This window comes from Hyaena hyaena, unplaced genomic scaffold (assembly GCF_003009895.1).
Source record: "Hyaena hyaena isolate Hyena2069 unplaced genomic scaffold, ASM300989v1 scaffold_901, whole genome shotgun sequence".
In the NCBI taxonomy this organism is placed as follows: domain Eukaryota; kingdom Metazoa; phylum Chordata; class Mammalia; order Carnivora; family Hyaenidae; genus Hyaena; species Hyaena hyaena.
The window spans coordinates 282,523-301,279 of record NW_024081527.1 but is presented as its reverse complement, the minus strand read 5'-3'; the positions used below and the strand labels follow the sequence as shown (position 1 = coordinate 301,279).

At 43.1% G+C, this 18,757-nt stretch overlaps 1 protein-coding gene across 3 annotated transcripts in view; it reads left to right on the top strand.

The window, feature by feature from the left end:
- NFE2L2 (nuclear factor, erythroid 2 like 2) overlaps nucleotides 1-18,757 on the top strand; it is a 35,467-nt gene that overhangs the window by 6,847 nt on the left and 9,863 nt on the right. Inside the window, exon 1 of one of the 3 annotated variants that reach the window (XM_039220487.1) lies at nucleotides 6,413-6,434. The exons of the other annotated variants lie outside the window; for them this stretch is intronic. The gene's annotated coding sequence lies outside the window, so the exon portion shown is untranslated. Of the gene's footprint in view, nucleotides 1-6,412; nucleotides 6,435-18,757 lie in introns of those variants that run through there. 3 annotated transcript variants of the gene reach the window in all.

The following is an 18,757-nucleotide window of genomic DNA, read 5'->3' as shown; positions in this document are numbered from 1 at the left end:
GATACACCGCATTTAATTTCTCTTCTCATCAGTTGATGGGCATTTGGGTTGTTTCTGCTTTCTGTTTTTCTTTTTGTTCCCTACAGCAATGGTACTTAAACTTTGTTGTCTAGTTGAATCACCACCAGTATTTTAACATACTGACATCCAAGTCATATCCCTCATTAAAACAAAGTCTCTGGTGATGGGACCCAAGCATCAGTATTGTTTTTTTTTTTAGCTTCTGAAAAGAGGTTTCAGTGTGCAGTCAGGTTTATGAACCAGTGCCCTAGAGCACCTAGCTCGGTGCTTGATACCCACTGAAGGTATTTACAGTGATTTAGAAAATCTGGTTAGGATATCTGTTTAAAATCATGAAAAGAAGTATCTTTGTATTTGATCACTGACCTTCACAGCCTAAGTTTAACACCCAAATCTGGGAACTGTTTTAAGGTGCCTGGCGAAATGTTTGAAATTCATTAAATATAACTTGAGCTATTTAATCCCTCATGGAGATTTGGGTGATAATTTTGTTATCAAAAGGTTTTTCCCCAAGTGGGTCAGAATTCCTCTGTGTTTGGTCAGGAATGTGACCTAGGAGAATGTGCAGTCTCAATCACTTAGGACGAGCATAGGAAAGGCAGTGGGGACAGAATGCTAAGTGCTGGGAAGCCTAGAGGCCAGGATACACTTGGGGACACACTTGGCCTTACTCTAGGAAAGTCCGTGCTCTGTGTTCTCAGGCCTTGGTATCCTCTCCATTTGAAAAGAACAAAAGCCTTAAATCTGCAAGGCAACTTTTAGCATTTCAATTTTTTGACTCCCTGTAATCTACCTAGTGAAGTTTACTTTATATTTGGACCATAGTAGCTGTCATTTGTACTTACCCATTTGTACTTTCTGGTTTACGTCTTTAGAAACGGGAGCTAATTTCGTAATCGTCTGTGTGTGTGTGTTGGACAGCACTGCAGTACCAGTGTGTGTGTGTGTGTGTGTGTGTGTGTGTGTGTGTGTGTGTGTTGGACAGCACTGTAGTACCACTTGAGACCTAAAAGTGTGGTTCAGGACTTTTGGAGGCTGGCTTAGCCTGGCCTTGCAGACAGTGTGGGATCAGTCCCAGAACCGAGCAGGCACCTGGTTCCAGCCACGGCCTTTCTCTAGTCTGGCCAGGTAAAACTTTTACAGCCCACCTCCAGCCTTTCTGTAGTCATCAGTAGTTGGGAATTCTTTTAATCCGTTCTTCCTTTTAAGATGTAAAAGACAATATCTTATTCTTTCATTTGTTCTTAAGAGTTTTGTCCTGAGTGATGGATGTAATGTGTGTTTAAACAGAAGGATTTCAGGGTGCCTGGGTGGCTCAGTCGGTTAAGCATATGACTTCGGATCAGGTCATGATCTCACGGTTCGTGGGTTCAAGCCCGGTGTCGGGCTCTCTGCTGACAGCTGGCTCAGAGCCTGGAGTCTGCTTCGGATTCTGTATCTCCCTCTCTCTCTGACCCTCCCCTACTCATGCTGTCTCTATCTCTCAGAAATTAAAACAAAACAAAACATTAAAAAAATAAATAGAAGGATTTCAGTGTTACCATTTAGGCTCTTAGGGATGCATACTTGTTGTATTGAAGTGAATGACTTGCCTCATTAAAGGTCGTTTTCCTTCTTTGCCAGGATGTAGCCATCATCCAGGGTGGGTTAGTGCCCAACTCTCCCCTCACCCCATGTCTGTGTAAGAGCAGGGACGGTATTGACCGCCTGTGTGGGTGGCCTGTTGATGAAAAGTATGGAACTTTGCTTTCACTTCAGATTTGACAGCCTTTTGTTTGCTCTGCTTCAGCACAAAATGATAATGCACATGGATGTAGAATCCAACCTGTTCTCAGTCTAAGGGATTAGAATACAGGGAAAAATGATTATCATGTTCTGTTGCTTTCTGTGAATGAACTGAAACAGAGGTATGACACATGATGGAATTGCTCTACTTTTTTAGGTGCTTGAGGGCTGACTACAGAACCCGTCCTTTCTGCTGTTTTGTTTTTTTAGTATTGGATCCAGGGAGTCTTGCTGCTGTGTCTAGAGACTGTTGAAGAGCCCTGAATTTTCTGACCTGGCAAAAAAAGGAATAAAATTTTTAATGTTAAAATCCTGGTAATAAAAACCACCAAAAATTAAAACTGTATTTTTTAATTGCCATAGGGGAAATTGCCAATTTTTGAAGAAGTTGTTTTTGTTCTTGGTAATTCTCAATGAAACAGATGTAAAATATACTTTGAGAAACCAACCCCCAAGGACAGGACCAGGGCTGGCCCACTTTGTGCTAGCTGCGGTCCCTACCCCATATGTTCTGCTGAGACCAGGACCGGGAATGAGAGCCATTCTGTGAGTTCAGGCTCTTCTCCAAACACAGAGGCTCACCCTCTGCTGGAAACTTCTTCACCAACCTGCATGTTTGGGAGAACCGTTGGGGCAGTGGATTGAGAGTGAGGATGGTGACTTCAAGAGTGGAAATTCTGGGTTCTGTTTGACTTGGGAAAAAAAAAAGAGTGCTAGAATGAAAGGGAGAGAGATTGGGAGGAAAAAGAAAACTTGCTTAAGGGGTTTTTTTCATGGATGACCCAGGAGCAATACAGGCTTTGGGGGCTTTTCCTGAAGAAAATGTCACATGGACTTGGAATTTGTACCTGAGGATCTCCTAAATGTTTAGTACTTGGATTTGCTCTTCCGTGTGCAGCTTGCACTTACAGTCTCCATGTGAGGAGAGAGAAAGCAGTTTTGAGTATTTCCTTGTGCTGTTGACACTCGTCTTCAGTTCTTTCAACAACCCCATTCACATAGGCTTTGTCTTTCCTGAGAAAACTCTTTGGAGAGGTTAAAAAATAGTCCAGAGTTTAGTTTAGGAAACCAGAAACTACACAAGATCATTCAGACTGGGAATTTAATACAGGAAATTAATTCTGTATATGATGGACAGACAACCCAGAGATTAGCAGCCACAGGAAGCTGGCACTGCATCAGCTGGCAGCACTGGGAGGGCTTCTCCCTCCCCTCCTCCAGCACCCGTCCTGTGCCCCTTTGATGGAGTGCGAATATGGGAGCACTGGGTAATTCAATGATAGTGTCATCTTAGACATCCCTGTAGAGTACAGATGGAGTCTGTACAGATAGAGTACATTTGGCGAGTTTCCAGTTTGGGTGAGTATCTGTTGTTAGTAGGTCATGTGCCTCCCTTCCCCTGTTAGGTGTCCCTGGGATGCCAGGGCAGGATTGATTCTACGTAGAAATGTGTTTGATGTTGCTAAAGGACTTGGACCTCTGGGTCTTGAACTTCTGGGGAGGTTCAGGAAGGAGGGAAAGTATGTTAAGAGCTGGGGAACCTCACATCTTTTCTCACTGATCCTGATAAATAAAGCCGCCTCTCCCCCAGAGAGATGTGAGTGGGAATGATACCCCTAGGTAACTCGTCCATCTTCCTTTCTCTGTGCCCGTGGGACTCTTGGAGGGAAGTCTGGGGCTCCTGAGGTACATGGTTCAGAGTCCACTTGATAACGGTACCTGAAGCTTTAGCAGTTGTGTCTGTGCTGGTGAGGATAGTCATGGTGCAAAGACTCGGGACAATTAGTCTTTCCTTGCAGTCACATTTTACCAACTCCCAACACTGTGAAAGAATCAGCCTTTTGATGTCACAAGGCATCTGAATCCAGACAACCAGCAGTTTCATAGAGAAGGAAAGGGAAAAAGCTAACATTTACTGAACACCTGGCAGTACTGTAGTAGGTCTTGGACATGTTCTTGTACTTGATCTTGACAATAAATCTGTGGTGGTAAGGGCTATTACCTCCATTTTTCAGGTGAGGAAACCTATTCAAAGAGGTAAAATAACTTGTCTGGGGCCATGTCACTCACAACGGTAGAACAGGGATTTAGCATGTCCATAATCCCTGCTCTCCCATCCTTGTTTTCTTCATTCCTTCTGTTTCTTTTCTCGTCTAATGACTGTGGGTGTTTTGTTAGATACTAAGGAATGAGGGATTCCTTTACAAAGATTAATTAAGGCATGTCCCTACCTCAAGCAGCTTTACTCAGTGTTTATCAAAGGGAGTGCTGCCGCACAAGGGCTGGTCCTCTCTTTGGGTTGAAGGACTGTCCCACATTACAGGATATTCAGCACTATTGTGACAGCTAGGAAAACTCCCCACCCCCCATTTCCCTCCAGTTTCTGTTGCTGCTCAGTGGTGGTGCCCACCCGAGGGGAACAGGTGTCACACACGGACTTCTAGAGACTGTTGAAGCCAGGATATCACTGTCCCCAGGAAAGCTCAGGGTATTACGGGAGTCCCCCATAATCCAAGACCCCCAGTGGGTGCCTAAAACCGCAGATAGTACTAAACCCTGTACATACAATGTTTTTCCTGTATCTGCACACCCATGACAAAGTTTAGTTTCTAAGTTAGGCACGGTAAGAGATTACCAACAGCATGATAAAATAGAACAGTAATAACAACGTAATGTAATAAAAGTTATGAATGTGGTCTCTCAAAATACTGTACTCTTCTTGGGATGATGGGAGATGATAAAGTGCCTATATGTTGAGATGAAGTGAGCGACATAGGTCTTGTGATATAACATTAGGCTGCTGTTGACCTTCTGACAGTATATCAGGAGGATCGGCTGCTCCTGGACCTCGGTTGACTGCAGGTAACCGAAACTGGTGGAAAAGGAAATGGCAGGTAATGGGGGACTCCACGTGTACTTCCTTGTTCTTTGTAGGAAGGCCCCATCTCCTCACACCTTTTATTCTAAACCAGAAGGGAGTAACAGAGAGATAGAAAGCGAGGAAAGCCCTAGAAACTAGAGGGATCAAGTACATTTCATTTACTCAGGTAGTGTGTCTAGTCCAGTTCACTTAACACAGACAGAGGTCGTTGTCATTTGATATGGTAATATCATCACTGCTGATATTCACCATTTCTCAGACCTCCAGCTGCAAGGAAACTTTCCTCAAAAGATAAGCTAAACATTATTTTAAAATTTCAAGATCAAGTTAAGAGTCATGTACCATACCTCTCTGGATCTTTACTGCCTTTTTTACTGGGTACTTTATGAAGAAGGCTGAGTCCTGAGTATAGGATAGCTGAAGAGATTATTATGGTAATAGATTGATGCTTTGGGGGGGAAAAAAAGTCTAGAATATGGGGGCAAAGTGAGGTTACCAAGTCCCACCGTCAGTCCGAGGAACTGGGATACTCTAAGAAAATACACTTAGCATTTAATGTTGACTGATACGTTCAAGTTGCAAGATTTTTCTTTTTAATGTTTATTTTTTCTGAGAGAGAGAGACAGAGCATGAGTAGAGGAGGGCCAGAGAGAGAGGGAGACACAGAATCTGAAGCAGGCTCCGGGCTCTGAGCTAGCTGTCAGCACAGAGCCCGACACAGGGCTGGAACCCACGAACCGTGAGATCATGACCTGAGCCGAAGTCGGATGCTTAACCGACTGAGCCACCCAGGAGCCCCTCAAAAAACGAGTTTTATCGTTAACTTGAAGGAATGTGTTTATAGATTTAGGGTGTAATACTTTATTCTTAGTAGAGCACCCAAAGAATAATTTGAAGCATTATTACTATGAAATAACTTTAATAATTTTAAGTAATTTTTCTATGACTAGTAGTTGGGTGATAACTGATAGAAAACACGGTATCTTTGTTATGTAAGTAATTAGAATTCTTTGAACCTAGACACCTTATGTATACAGTGAAAATACCGAATTCTGAGCCTAAATGTGCACTTACTCATTCCACATAAATTTATTAGGAATTTACACCTCCAAGGAACTTTTCAGGGCATGAAGTTGCCTTAATCTTCCAAGATAATGCAGCAAATGTGTTGTCTTCCTTGAAGAACATTTGCTTTTCAAGTTGCCCCTCCTCCTAATCAATCCCTTTGCTCCTTGTACACCTGGATTATAGGGCATGTTTCATATCATCGAGTATAATTTACTTTACATCTCGTTTTCTGTGCTTAAAGTCTGACTTCCTCTAGGGCAGGGACTGTATTTTATTTCTTTTTTATAGCCCTGGTGTCTGGCATCATGCCTAGCGTTTACATAATCGTAGTTGCTCTCTAAAGTGAGGGTGAGTCTGTTATTGCCCTCCAGGAGCTCGGTGTTTACACAGGCTCATCTGTGACACATGACAGCTCCATGACAGTGCAGAAGAGAAAGTGTCACTTCCAGCTTGGGTGCTCAGAGGACATCCTGGAGGAGGTAGCATTTTAACTACAGGGTTTTTGTTTTTTTCAGTCTGTAGGATTTCCTTGGCTAAGACTTCATTTGGAAGGTCTGAGGAAGGGTGCAGGCACGAGCCAGACTCTGGCAATGGACTGAGTCACTAGGGGTGAAGAGGTTCATTTGGAGCTGGCTGTAGAGAGCCCTTCAGTGCCGATGTGTGGCATTTCAAGTCTTATGTAAGTATCTTGAAACACAGAAGGCTTTGGAAAGGGCAAGTCAGATGAGCCGAATGTGGACAGGAAATTATTATGGGCCATGCATCAGAAAATGAAGAGGTTGGAGACAGAGAGAAGGATGGGGGGCAAGGGGAGTGGAGAGGGGTGGGTGTGGCTTAGTTGGCTTGGCATCAGCACATGTATTGAGGATCTGTATTTGTAACTCTAATCTGTAACCACCTTTGTTAGCCATCTAAGGAGAATTTTTTAAGCCCCCTTTTCATAGGAAAGAAGTAGATTTCCTCTTTCTGTTGGCCTCATCATGATACCATTTGTGCTCAAGCTTGCATGCTCTGCTGTTTCTGTGTTTTAACAGAAACTCATCCGCCAGTGTGTTCATCCCCCTGATGAAAGGGGAGGGAAAATGAGCCAGAAATGGCCGTTTTGCTTGAGGGATGGGTTGTTTTTTTTCTTCAAGGTGGCAAAGAGGGAGTTTGTCTCTTTGTGCCCTTCTCTAAGAAGGTCCTGTTTTCAACTAAAACAGCCTCATCTTTGGCTTCCCAGCCCACTGATTAGCAGTATTCACCCAAGAAAAGCAAAAACAGACAATATTCTCTTTTCCTAAGCCTCAAGCTAAGAGAGGTGGGTGGGCATCTAACCATACTAGTGATAGCAGTCTCTCGGCCTCTTCCCAGTGCTGGCCAGGGTCCTAATGCTTTAACACTGATTTTGTTGTGCGTGCTTCTTGTTAGCCCTGAGAGGCAGGCATTATCCCAGTGTTGTAGGCGAGGGACTGAGGCCCAGAGAGGTTAAGTTGATGGACATTACAGTGGCATGTGCTTCAGTTTCATCAGCATTGGAATGTGGATGACACCTGTCAAGGCGCTCTTAGAATTGAGTAAGAAAAGAACTGGGCACAAGGTCTAGCACACAGCACACATTCAACAAATGGTGGCTGTGGTTATTGTTACCATAATTGTTACTATAATTGTATTTCTTCTCTGTTGGGGATGCTTGATGTGTGGGGAGCTGAAATTTCTCAGGCACACTTGAAAAAAGCCCTTTCTTGAATTCTGCTGTGTAGTGGCATAAACATTCATACCCTTTTTTGCTCTTTGTCGTAAACATATCCACCTGTGGTTTTCCTATGCATGTCTTCCACCTTGGGCATTGAAGTCTCTAGAGACAGAAAAACAATCCGTGGCAAGACCTTACGTGTGCCCTATGACAGCAGAGGGCTACCTGCTGGCCCAGTCTCCCCTGGGAGACACCAGCCTGTCTGCTGGATTCCCTGTGCTGATGTGGATTGATGAGCTTCCAGCTCTTTGAACTCCTTCCCAGACACACTCCTTCTCTTGGGGCAGAATTTCTTACTCTGGGGTTCTGGGCCTAGAAAAGAAGCAGTGTCCTCAGGCCAGTTGAACCAACAGAAGGAGTTTGGGGAATGGAAGTGCATTGGTGGAAGTCTAATCCAAACATGAGCTGGGCTGACCCCTGTGGCCTTGCCCTCTTCCCAGCCCTGCCCCCCATCATCTGGTCTTTAAAGACTAAAACGGTCCTTTTGTAATGCTACCCCTAAGTAACTCACACCTTAAAAAAAAAAAAGGTTGGGAAGCCTGGGTGGCTCAGTTGACCAAGCGTCTGACTCTTGGTTTCTGCTCAGGTCATAATCTCCTGGTTTCATGAGTTCGAACCCTACATCGGGCTCTGTGCTGCTGGGCATGGAGCCTGCTTGGGTTTCTCTCTCTTTCTACCCTCCTCAGCTCATGCTGTCTCTTTCTCTCAAAAATAAATTAATGAACTTTAAAAAAGATAAAAAATAAAGGGTAGGGTGGTGAAGGGAAGGAAGACCTTCTGGAAAACCCTTGAAGGGAGGTAACCTAGCTGAAAACTTCTTACATTCACTTCCCATGGGTATTGCCATGCAGATGTCTGATGAGTGCATAAATTATGACCTCACCTTCTATTTCTTGTATAGTAGTTAGACCCAGAAGCCTAAAATTTAGATTCTTCTCATGTTCATTTGACATTGGCAATGGGAGTTGAATTTATTAATGGTTTTGATACCTCACCCCTGGTTGTCCTTTATATTTTTAAGGGGCATTCCGTACTTTTCTTTCATATGAAAAAACAACTCTGCTGGGCTAGTCCTGGTAGGGATAGCACAGTGAGGTTGGGTGGCGAGGGCCACACTACCCTGTGCAGCTAGTTAGCGGTCGGGCCCTAACTGGTCCCCCACTGCATGGGTCTCCCTGAAGAGGCAGGCCTAGGCTATTTGAATGCCTCTGTGACCTACACCTGGGTTAGGGCTCAGTGTCGCCCTTTAGTAGATGCCGGTCTTCAGGCAAAATTACTGAACCTCTTTGTGGTTGTTTCCTTGCTCCGAAAGGGCAATGATGATAATACTACCTGCCTTGAAGATTGGTGCAAGTAAAAGAGATAATAGATATAAGTGCTTGCAGTCATGTTGAGCACAAACTGCACCGCAAATGGTAGCTGTTATTATTAACATTATTACTTAGATAATGTCATAACACTCTTAATCTGGATTTAGAATACTGTACTATGATCTTTTATTCTCAAATTTTAATGTGAAGGCTCGCCTGCTAACCAGGGTCCTTACATATTTATTTAGCAAGTTAATGGAAGAGATTGACCTTAGGGAAAAGAAAAGATTTCTCTACTGATCTTAAGAGCATGAGATACGATATATGCACTAATTATAGTTTTTCTGGAAGAGGTCCAAATTGCTGCCTGGAGGCTGGCAACAACAGTGGGTACTATGTGTTTCCAAACATATGCATCTGAAAGCTGCTGAAATATAATTTCCAAACTCAGCTTCATTCATATCCTTAATTGGACTAGATACTGCTTTCTCATCACCTAAGCCCTTTATTTCTCCCCCATTCTTCAGATGACCTTTGCAGTAATTTGATAATTGTGTGGCGTCTGAACCACACCACTGCTGAGTAACTTCCTGATGGTCCCTTCAGTCATTACGCTCCTCTTTAGTCATTCAGTCTCACACTGGCACTTGCAGGTCACTGTAGGAGCTTTTTACAAATAATTGCTAACAGTGTAAATACTACCTAGTGAAATTTGGGAGGGTTAATATTCTCCCTGTAGCCTGAGGAAGTAAGTTGCAAAACAGAAGATTTCGGTTCAGTAGAATTTGAGCCCCCCTCCCACCTTCCACGCCATGTGTGTAAGCTGCACTAACCAACGGGGCTAGTGCAGCTGAGGGACTGAATTTGTAATTTTAATGAATTTTGACTTAAATTTTAAAACAGGAAAAATAAGTAAATTTAAAACCAGAAACATTGTTAAGGTTTTTTGTTAACTCTTAACTTTATTGTACAAGGCAGCTACATTTTATGTGATCATATCGGTTGTGTTGTAGTGTATATTGAGTGTGTTCATCACTTCTGATACCTCATTAATAATATTAAGTTTTTGGTTACATGTTAAAATATTTTTTGATATATTAAGCATATTGCTAAAATTAAATTCACTTGTTTCTTTTTTTTCTTTTTTTTTTGTAAGGCTACTAAAAAATTTTTTTTCATGTTTATTTTTGAGAGAGAGAGAGAGACTGAGTGTGAGCAGGAGAGGGGCAGAGAGAGAGGGAGACACAGAATCCAAAGCAGGCTCTAGGCTCTGAGCAGTCAGCTTGAACTCACGGACCAGACCACAAGATCATGGCCTGAGCCAAAGTCAGGCACTTAACTGACTGAGCCACCCAGTGCCCCTGGCTACTAAAATTTTTTAAATGACACATGTGGCTTGCATTATATTTCTGTTGGACAAGAACTGCTTTAGAGCATCTATTACAGGTAGCTAAAATTAGCTTGTTTTTTAAATTCAAAATTAGGGGTGCTTGACTGGCTTAGTCAGTAGAGTGAGTGACTCTTGATCTTGGGGTTGTGAGTTCGATCCCCACTTTGTAAAGAGATTACTTTAAAAAAAGTAAAAGTTTAAAAAAAGAAATAAGTAAAATTCAAAATTAGAGTTTAGATTTACATTTTGGACATCATAGAACCTAAGGTATTTAGAGGAAGGGATCTTAGGAGTTCCCTAACCCAGCCCTGTCCTTTGGCAGAGGAAGAAACCAAAGCTAAAAGATAAGGTAAAATGGCATGATTATTAGGTGGGGACGGGGACTGGACCCTGATGTTCCTGATGGCCTTCTGCTTTGGGTCCACGGTTTGCTTGGTCATAGAACCCAGTGGGCGTCAGGGCTGCAGAAATCTGAAACTCCTCCCAGATCCAGCCTGAAGAAAAGGCCTTGAAGAAGAAATTATTTTAGGTGGTAAGGAAAATAATTTTTTTGCTTTCCCTACCAGTGGATGGACAAGAGGGTCGATTCTGTGTTTGACAAGGTATTTTTGTTGGGCGGTATAATGAATGATACAGTCGTGGGGAATAATAATTCCCATGCTTTGTGTGAACATTTACTTTGGAAACCTTCATGCATCTGGCTTTCATATTTTAATTTAAGAAATTCTTTTTCCAAAGCCAGAGATTTTAAACCAGACCCACAGCTTTTGTCCTGGAGAAAAAGATGAAGAGCTTGACTTCATGTGTTTATTGTTTAGGTAGGTCGTCTGCGGTCACTTGGTAAAAGTCTAGTTCTGTTTTATGGTATTGTTTCCTTACAAGTGTAGCACAATGGATTTAAAGGAAGAAGCCACCAACAAACTAAAAGGAACACCCTTTGAGTAAACCCAAAAATATATTTGTATTTTGAAGATTGGAAGAAGAAAGGGAGGCATTATGATTTACTCAACGGCGATTTGATTTAGGAGTACGTGTATCAGATTAGAGGAGATTGTTTGTGCCTCAAGTGTAAGTCACAAGTGTGCAACCTTTGACATTTAGCCTTTCTCAACCTCCGTTTCTTCATCTCACTGATCTTCACATGTAGTGTAAAGGATTACATGACATAAGAATGCAAGTGAAAGTGTTTTGTGATCTTAAAGCCCTACACAGGTGTGGGCGGGTGTCTCCCTGCACCTTCTTTCTCCATGGCGGTGCACAACTATTTCTTGGGTCACACTTGATTTTGGTGAACCCTTAGATAAGTCTTTCAAATTTGAAATGTGCATTTAGTGGGTACATGGCCTTGACTCCGTGATTCGGGGACTCTCAGGGGACCATACTGGTTCTGAGTTGCTTTTGTGGTAGCAGAGATGATCTGCCTGAAGGGACTTTTTTTTTTTTTAAATGTTTTATTTAGGAGAGAGAGAGAGACAGCGTGAGCAGGGGAGGGTCAGAGAGAGAGGGAAACACAGAATCTGAAGCAGGCTCCAGGCTCCGAGCTGGCAATCAGCACAGAGCCCGACGCAGGGCTCGAACCCATGAACCGCGAGATCATGACCTAAGCGAAAGTCGGACGCTCAACCGACTAAGCCACCCAGGCGCCCCTGAAGGGGCTTTTTTTAGTTCTGTTATATTGATCAGGGATACAGTCTTTAGGAAACCACATGGTATTTAGAGCTTGGGGGTGGGGGAAGGAAAGCTGTGTACAGAAAAATGCACATTAGACATTGGTCAAGTAGCAGGGTTTTATAGGCCATCAATTTGGCTGCAGGGTTAATTGCCATACAACAGTTCTGTAAAGCTCTGTTTTCAAAGTAATTCCTAATATTTCTTGAGTCTTAAGTAATAGAACTTGCAGTAGAAGTCTACTTTAAAACCTAATTTGTGTTAGGTTTGACCATATGACCTCTTCGGGTCTGCTTCATCAAATGGGACACGGAGCTGGTTACTCACTTAGCATCTCTTGACCTCAGGAACCTCATTTATAAACCTGGGGTTTAGAGTATGGTCTCCAAGATCACCCTCTGCTTTCCTTAGCCAGTTCTGTGCTGTAAATGTAATTTTATGACCAAGAAACATCTGTTCCTGAAAGACTCATCCCTAGAAAGAATATTTTCTTTTTTGGTCTTTAGGGAGTTTGTAGATAGGTCAGCCAGGCTGCTTGCCCTTCCCCTTGGTAATTTACCTTTTCTGTGCAAAAGGCAGAGGCACTGACTTTTCCTGACAAGCTTTGGTGTTTCAGCTTTTGAGACGTTGCCCAGCCTCTGTCTTCCCTGTCTGTGCCTTACCCTTTACTCTTCTTGCTCCTGCAAATGTTCTGCTGGCTCCACAGGTGCTACCCAAAGTTAAGCTGGCTGGAGCAAGGCTGAATATAGACTGGTGGTGAAAGAGCTGCTGCTTGCTAGCCAGCCAACTGCGTAACGGCCATTCTCCTCTGTAGCCTTCGTTTCACTGTGAAAGAGAGAGATGGGGCTGGTTTGAAGTGATTCCGGAATTAGTATAGGGGACCTTATACAGTTAGTATGTGTTTGTCATATGAGTTCTGTGTGCCCGTGATGCAAGCACTGAAGGACACACGAGTGGGGAAATGGGGAGTCCCACACGTTGTTACATCCCCTACAGTGTAGAACTGTCGGGCCCTATCTATCATGATTGTAAGTGCAAGTACAGTTAACCCTTGAACAACACAGCTTTGAACTATGCAGGTCCACTTATACACACATTTTTTTGGGTAAATGTATTTTTTCTTTCTTCTGATTTTCTTAACACTTTTTCTCTAGCTTACTATATTATAAGAATACAGTATATAATGCATATAACATACAAATTAAGTGTTATCATTTGTTACCAGTAAGGCTTCTGGTCAAAAGTTACACATGGATTTTTGACTGCGGTGGGGGGGGGGGGGTGTCAGTGCCACTAATTCTCATGTTGTTCAGGGCTCAACTGTGCTGTTTGATCCAGCAGTTCCACTTATAATTATTTTTTCCATAGATGTCTCCACACATTTTTATGAAATGATTTGTGCACAAGGATATTCATTGTAGCATTAATTTGTAATAGCAAATGATTCAAAATATCATAAAAGCCCAATGAGGGACTAATTAAATAATTATGTTATTAAATATATTATTCTAGTGTACCTTTATGATGAAACACTGCTCAGCCATTAAAAATAATGGAAGGGAGGTAGGGGGCGCCTGGGTGGCTCAGTCAGTTAAAGCATCTGACTTTGGCCCAGCCTCTGTCTGGGTCAAGATCTCATGGTTCGTGAGTTTGAGCCCTGTGTCAGTCTCTGTGCTGACAGTTCAGAGCCTGGAGCCTGTTTCGGATTCTGTGTCTCCCTCTCTCTCAGCCCCTCCGCTGCTCAATGCTCTGTCTGTCTCTGTCTCCTTCAAAAGTAAGTAAATTTAAAAAAAAAGAAAAAGGAACACAGGCACCAACTGGCTTTGTTGGTGGAGTATGTGAGTCTTGATCTCAGGATTATAAGTTCAAGTGTCTTGTTGGGTGTAGAGATGGCTTAAAAATAAAATCTTTTTTTAAAAAATAATGGAACAACTCTATGCCTTGATTTAGAACTGCCTCTAAAATATACATTAGCAAGTGGAACACTGTGATTATATGCTATTTGTATGCGTGTGTTTAATAGAATATCTTCCTAAGAAAACAGAAAAAAATTGATGCCAGCAGTTGCCTTGGGGAAGGGTGACTAGATTACTTTTGCAATTAAAATTTTTTTTTCCACATATACATGTGTTATCTATGTTAAAAAGACATTATTTTGCCCTACTGGAGTTTACAGTTTAGCCAGACCATTGTAAGAAAGCCCAGATAACCGTATCAAGTACAGGGTAAATATTGTCTTTCTGGGAAGATAGACTTCAATGCCGCCCTCTCCTTGTGCAGTAAGTTGGCCTGATTTACCCATGAGTCCTCAGGACAGGAGGGTCTGAGTGTCGGGAGGGACAGCTTCCAGGTCTTCATGTCCTACCCCAGGAGAGGGCACTGAGGCTAAAGCAGTTTTCAGGCCTTGCCCTGGTGTGGCGTGAGCACCACGGAGCGGCACCATGGCTGGGGAAGGGCCTGGCAGCCCCACACTTATTTCTGGGTTGGAGTCCTGGCTCCACCACTTGCCAGACATGTGATTTGCGGCAGCGCTGCTCGGAGCTCCAGGCCTCAATATGCTCATCCCTAAATGAAGATGAACCGCCTCCCTCGGGCCACTGCAGTGAGGCTGGAATGAGATACCACTTGTGAACACCCTGTAAACCATACAGTACCTGGCAAACGCCAGCTGTAATAGAAGCTGTTGGGTACCTGCAGGCTGGCAAGGTACAGCCAGAGATGCTAATCTAAAAATTTAAACGGGTCAAAATTGTATCTTTTCCCCCTCTGACAAGTAACTTGACACGAGTTGTAAATTAGAGGTAGGTGGTTTTGGCAACCTTGACCTCTGACCTTGGGCCAAGTCATTTCATTCTCTGGCCCATTTCCCTATTTGAAAAATGAAAGGGGCTGTCTGTGTGAGTCCTGTGTGGTCCCTTCCAGTTGTAACATTCCGTGACAGACAGTGTGGCATTAGCAGTGACAGCAGCTCAGCTGAGATGAGTCACGGTCACCGAAAAGTCCAAATGTGAGGAGGAAGTCTCTGGGTGGTGAGAATTTTCCTCCTGCTGGAGGATCTGAGCCTCTAGGGAGAGGGGGTAAAACACTGCCGCCATCAAGAGGGGAGACCAAGAGAGGGTCTTGGGTGGCTCAGTTGCATGATCTTGCTGTTTGTGAGTTTGAGCCACGCGTCAGGCTCTGTGCTGACAGCTTAGGGTCTGGAACCTGCTTCGGATTCTGTGTCTCCCTCTCTTCCCCTCCCTCGTTTGTGCTCCATCTCTTAAAAATGAATAAACGTTAAAAGAAATTAAAAGTAAAAGGGAGGGGAGACCAAGAATGCATAAAGTAAGTGGTGATGTATTCATTATTCTCTGTTCTCTCCATCTTTAGAAACTCCTTTGCTTTCAAATGTTTCCTTGGATTAGACCTTTGGAAACCAGGCTTAACCCTTGTTTATTGAGTAGGACATTCATGCAGTCGTGAAAAGTGCTTTTAGTACTTTTGTCACTTGTGACCTCTGTGCGGTCTTCCTGGGCAGTTTAGTGACACTTGCCTTCTTGCTGCCTTGGCTCCTATACACCTCTCATCATGTCGGAAATTAGATCAGAGACTATCTTATTTATCTTTGTGTCCCCAGAAACTAGCACAGTTCCTGGTACCAGAGAGTGCTCTATACATATGTATTATTAGATGGGTAGAGGGACTGATGCTCTATTTAGGACAGTGTGTACACTAATCTTGTTGATCTTAACTACCACCTTTATGATAACTACCACACCATTTGAGTAAAATGTGGTTTTAGCATTTAGTGGCTTATTATTTCTTGAAATATTTATGTTCTCAAAAGAGTACACGCTAAAAAGCTTAAACAGACCCCTTAGGATGTATTTTAACAGAATCTACAGTTTTAAAAAAGGCTGTTTTAGACAGTTTATATAGATTACAGTATATAATACATGTGTGTCTAATATTCAACACCACCCCCACCACGGCATGCAAGGTCTTTGGCTTGTAGCAATAAACAGTATAAAGGACCTCCTCAGCCTCCAAGCCTGGGTGACTACCCTGATTCTTACTTTCTAAAGCTAACGGTAGGCAGTGAAATCTGAAAAGAAGCTTTAAGATTTAAATAAATAATTTCTTTTTACAAACGCAGGACCCAAGGAGGGGAAAGTATCACACAGGGCATTTAGAAGTAGTAGAAGTGGCTGTAAAGAGCCCGGGCCATTGGGTCGTGCCGGACGGAGCACTGCTCTCCCTCACGGTGGCTGCCCCGAATGAGGGAGGGACACCAGGATGGGCAGGCAGGCTGTTTGACCTCCAGGGTCAGACCCAGTGCTACCAAGGGTCCTCTTGGAGCGTGCCTCGGTGTGTGTATGTGTGTTTTCCAGTAGAATTACTCTAATGGTGATGGGAGACTTCCTCACAAAGTTCCTTGCGTGTGTGGAGGACAGCATTCAGAACTGAATCTATACACGGCTTGTTAAACAATGGGGAAGGTTAGAAAACTGTATCCTGAAGTTTGCTGATCCAGCCAAGCCATTCTCTTGGCAAACTCCTCATAGCCCTCACAGAAGCCCTTCCAGGCCTGGCAGCATTATCCGCTCAAATACAGACCGCCAAAAAAGAAGTCTTTGGGGGGCCAGCTGTGAAAGTTCTCCTGGAAATGCTGGAGCCAGTGCACTTTTTCCAGCAGGTGGGATCACCTACCCTTACTGGAAATTCACTGCCCTTTCTGATTTCTCTCTGGCTAAACAGCTGTGTACCTCTTGAGAAAATCAGCAGTCGCAAGTTCCTATTCAGTTCACTTACCAGTTGTTTTTTTAATGTTTTATTTCTAGGAGAGAGAGACAGCGTGAGCAGGGGAGGGTCAGAGAGAGAGGGAGACACAGACTCTGAAACAGGCTCCAGGCTCTGAGCTGGCAGTCAGCACAGAGCCCGATTCGGTGCTCGAACCCACGAACCGCGAGATCATGACCCAAGCGAAAGTCGGACGCTTAACCGACTAAGCCACCCAGGCGCCCCTTCACTTACCAGTTTTTCTTTATCTCTGCATCATATTTGCAGCTTGCAGACGAGCATAATGGGTGAGAGTTCCAGTAAACTGGCTGGATCGTATTTCTTAGATTGAGTCATTGCTGAGAAACTTGTTTGTGTACAGGAAGCAGCCCGTGAAAATGTCTGTACATGGTAACGTGCCAGACTGAGGAAACTGGACTGTTTCCTAGTTGAAAAACAAGGGTGGAAGGATGGGTCTACTACCCGAGGAATAGCAAACTTGTAATCTCAGGTTTTAACTTGTTGAATAATTTATCTCTTGGTGTATGCTTGAAAATGTTTATTCTGTCAGAAATGGCTGGTTGTTAGAGATTAAGGAAATAATCCTTAGTAAGATTTCTCTAGAAGGAAAACTTGGACTAATGGTAACCATTACTACCTACTAGGAGTCTCTGCTGACATGTAACTGCTTACTGGGCCAGTTATTTAAAAAGTTTTTTTTTTGTTTTGTTTTATTTATTTTTAGGAGAGAGAGAGAGACAGCGTGAGCAGGGGAGGGTCAGAGAGAGAGGGAGTCACAGGCTGAAACAGGCTCCAGGCTCTGAGCTGGCAGTCAGCACAGAGCCCGACGCGGGGCTCGAACCCACGAACCGCGAGATCATGACCTAAGCGAAAGTCGGGCGCCCAACCGACTAAGCCACCCAGGCGCCCCTATGGGCCAGTTATTTTTAAAAATGAAGCTGTAGTTACACAGAAATTAACTCAGTGACAATTACACTTGGCCTTGACAGATTTATGGCACCTTCATTCTGTGATTTTATATATTTAAACATTCTCTCTCTCTCTCTCTCTCTCTCTGTGATTCTTTTTAGTTACCTACTTGGTAATTATTACAGCAGTATATTTAAAAGTTAGCGAATCAGTCCACTAGAACCAAAACTGCTTGACTGTGAGCAAACTATAAAGAACAACCTGTCCTTTGTCTTCTCTAGAATGCTCCCTGAAAAACCAGTGGGCATTGTTTTGTGTATCTTCCTATGACGAAGCAGTGGGAGAGATGCAAAGAGAAAAGGCAGATAACTATTTATGAAATAGAATCGTCATCGGTGAGATGTATTTTAAAAATACACCTGCTCGGTGTCATTTTACTTTATTTAGAAAGGATTGTGACATGTGAACCAAGGAGATACTTGTGATGTGCTCAATTCTTCAAAATTCAAGCATGTACTTGGCTGTTTTTGTAACCACCTGTAGCTTTTATTTGGTTTACACTCTAAGGGGACGGTAGGATGTGATTCATGTTCCATCCGGTTTTGTTCAAAAATATTTGAGCACCTTCTAAGGAAAAAATACTAAACCAGATTTAGTTTTTAGGTGAATAAACGCGTGGACATAATCTAAAGACTGAAATGTATGGGGGAAAAATTACCAAAAACAAACAGACTCTGAATGTTAGTAATTAAATTAATATTTGAACGAAGGAGAGATCTCAGGGGATTAAACTTTAAAAGACTTAAAGTACATGATTTTATGGAGTAGTGTGAGACATTGATTCATTCTTACACAGTAAAGTTGGAAATGAGAAAGGGCACGAGGTGGGGGTATCAGTTGGATGAGCATCCGACACTTGTTTTAGACTGAGGTCTTGACCTCACGGTTCCAGAGTTCAGGCCCCGTGTTGGGCTCTGCGCTGACAGTGCAAGCCCTGCTTGGGATTCTCTCTCTGCCCCTCACCCGCTGCAAGGCACGTGCTTTCTCTCTCTCAAAATAAATAAACTTAAATTTTTTTTAAATTTGGAAATGAGCAGCTTTTTATTTTCTACTTACAATATTTTAATAGTCTCTGCAGCTTTTCTTTTTAAAGTTGATTGGTGAAATTTGGTTTTAAAAACAAACCTCCTTCCACCTTCCCATCCTAAAGA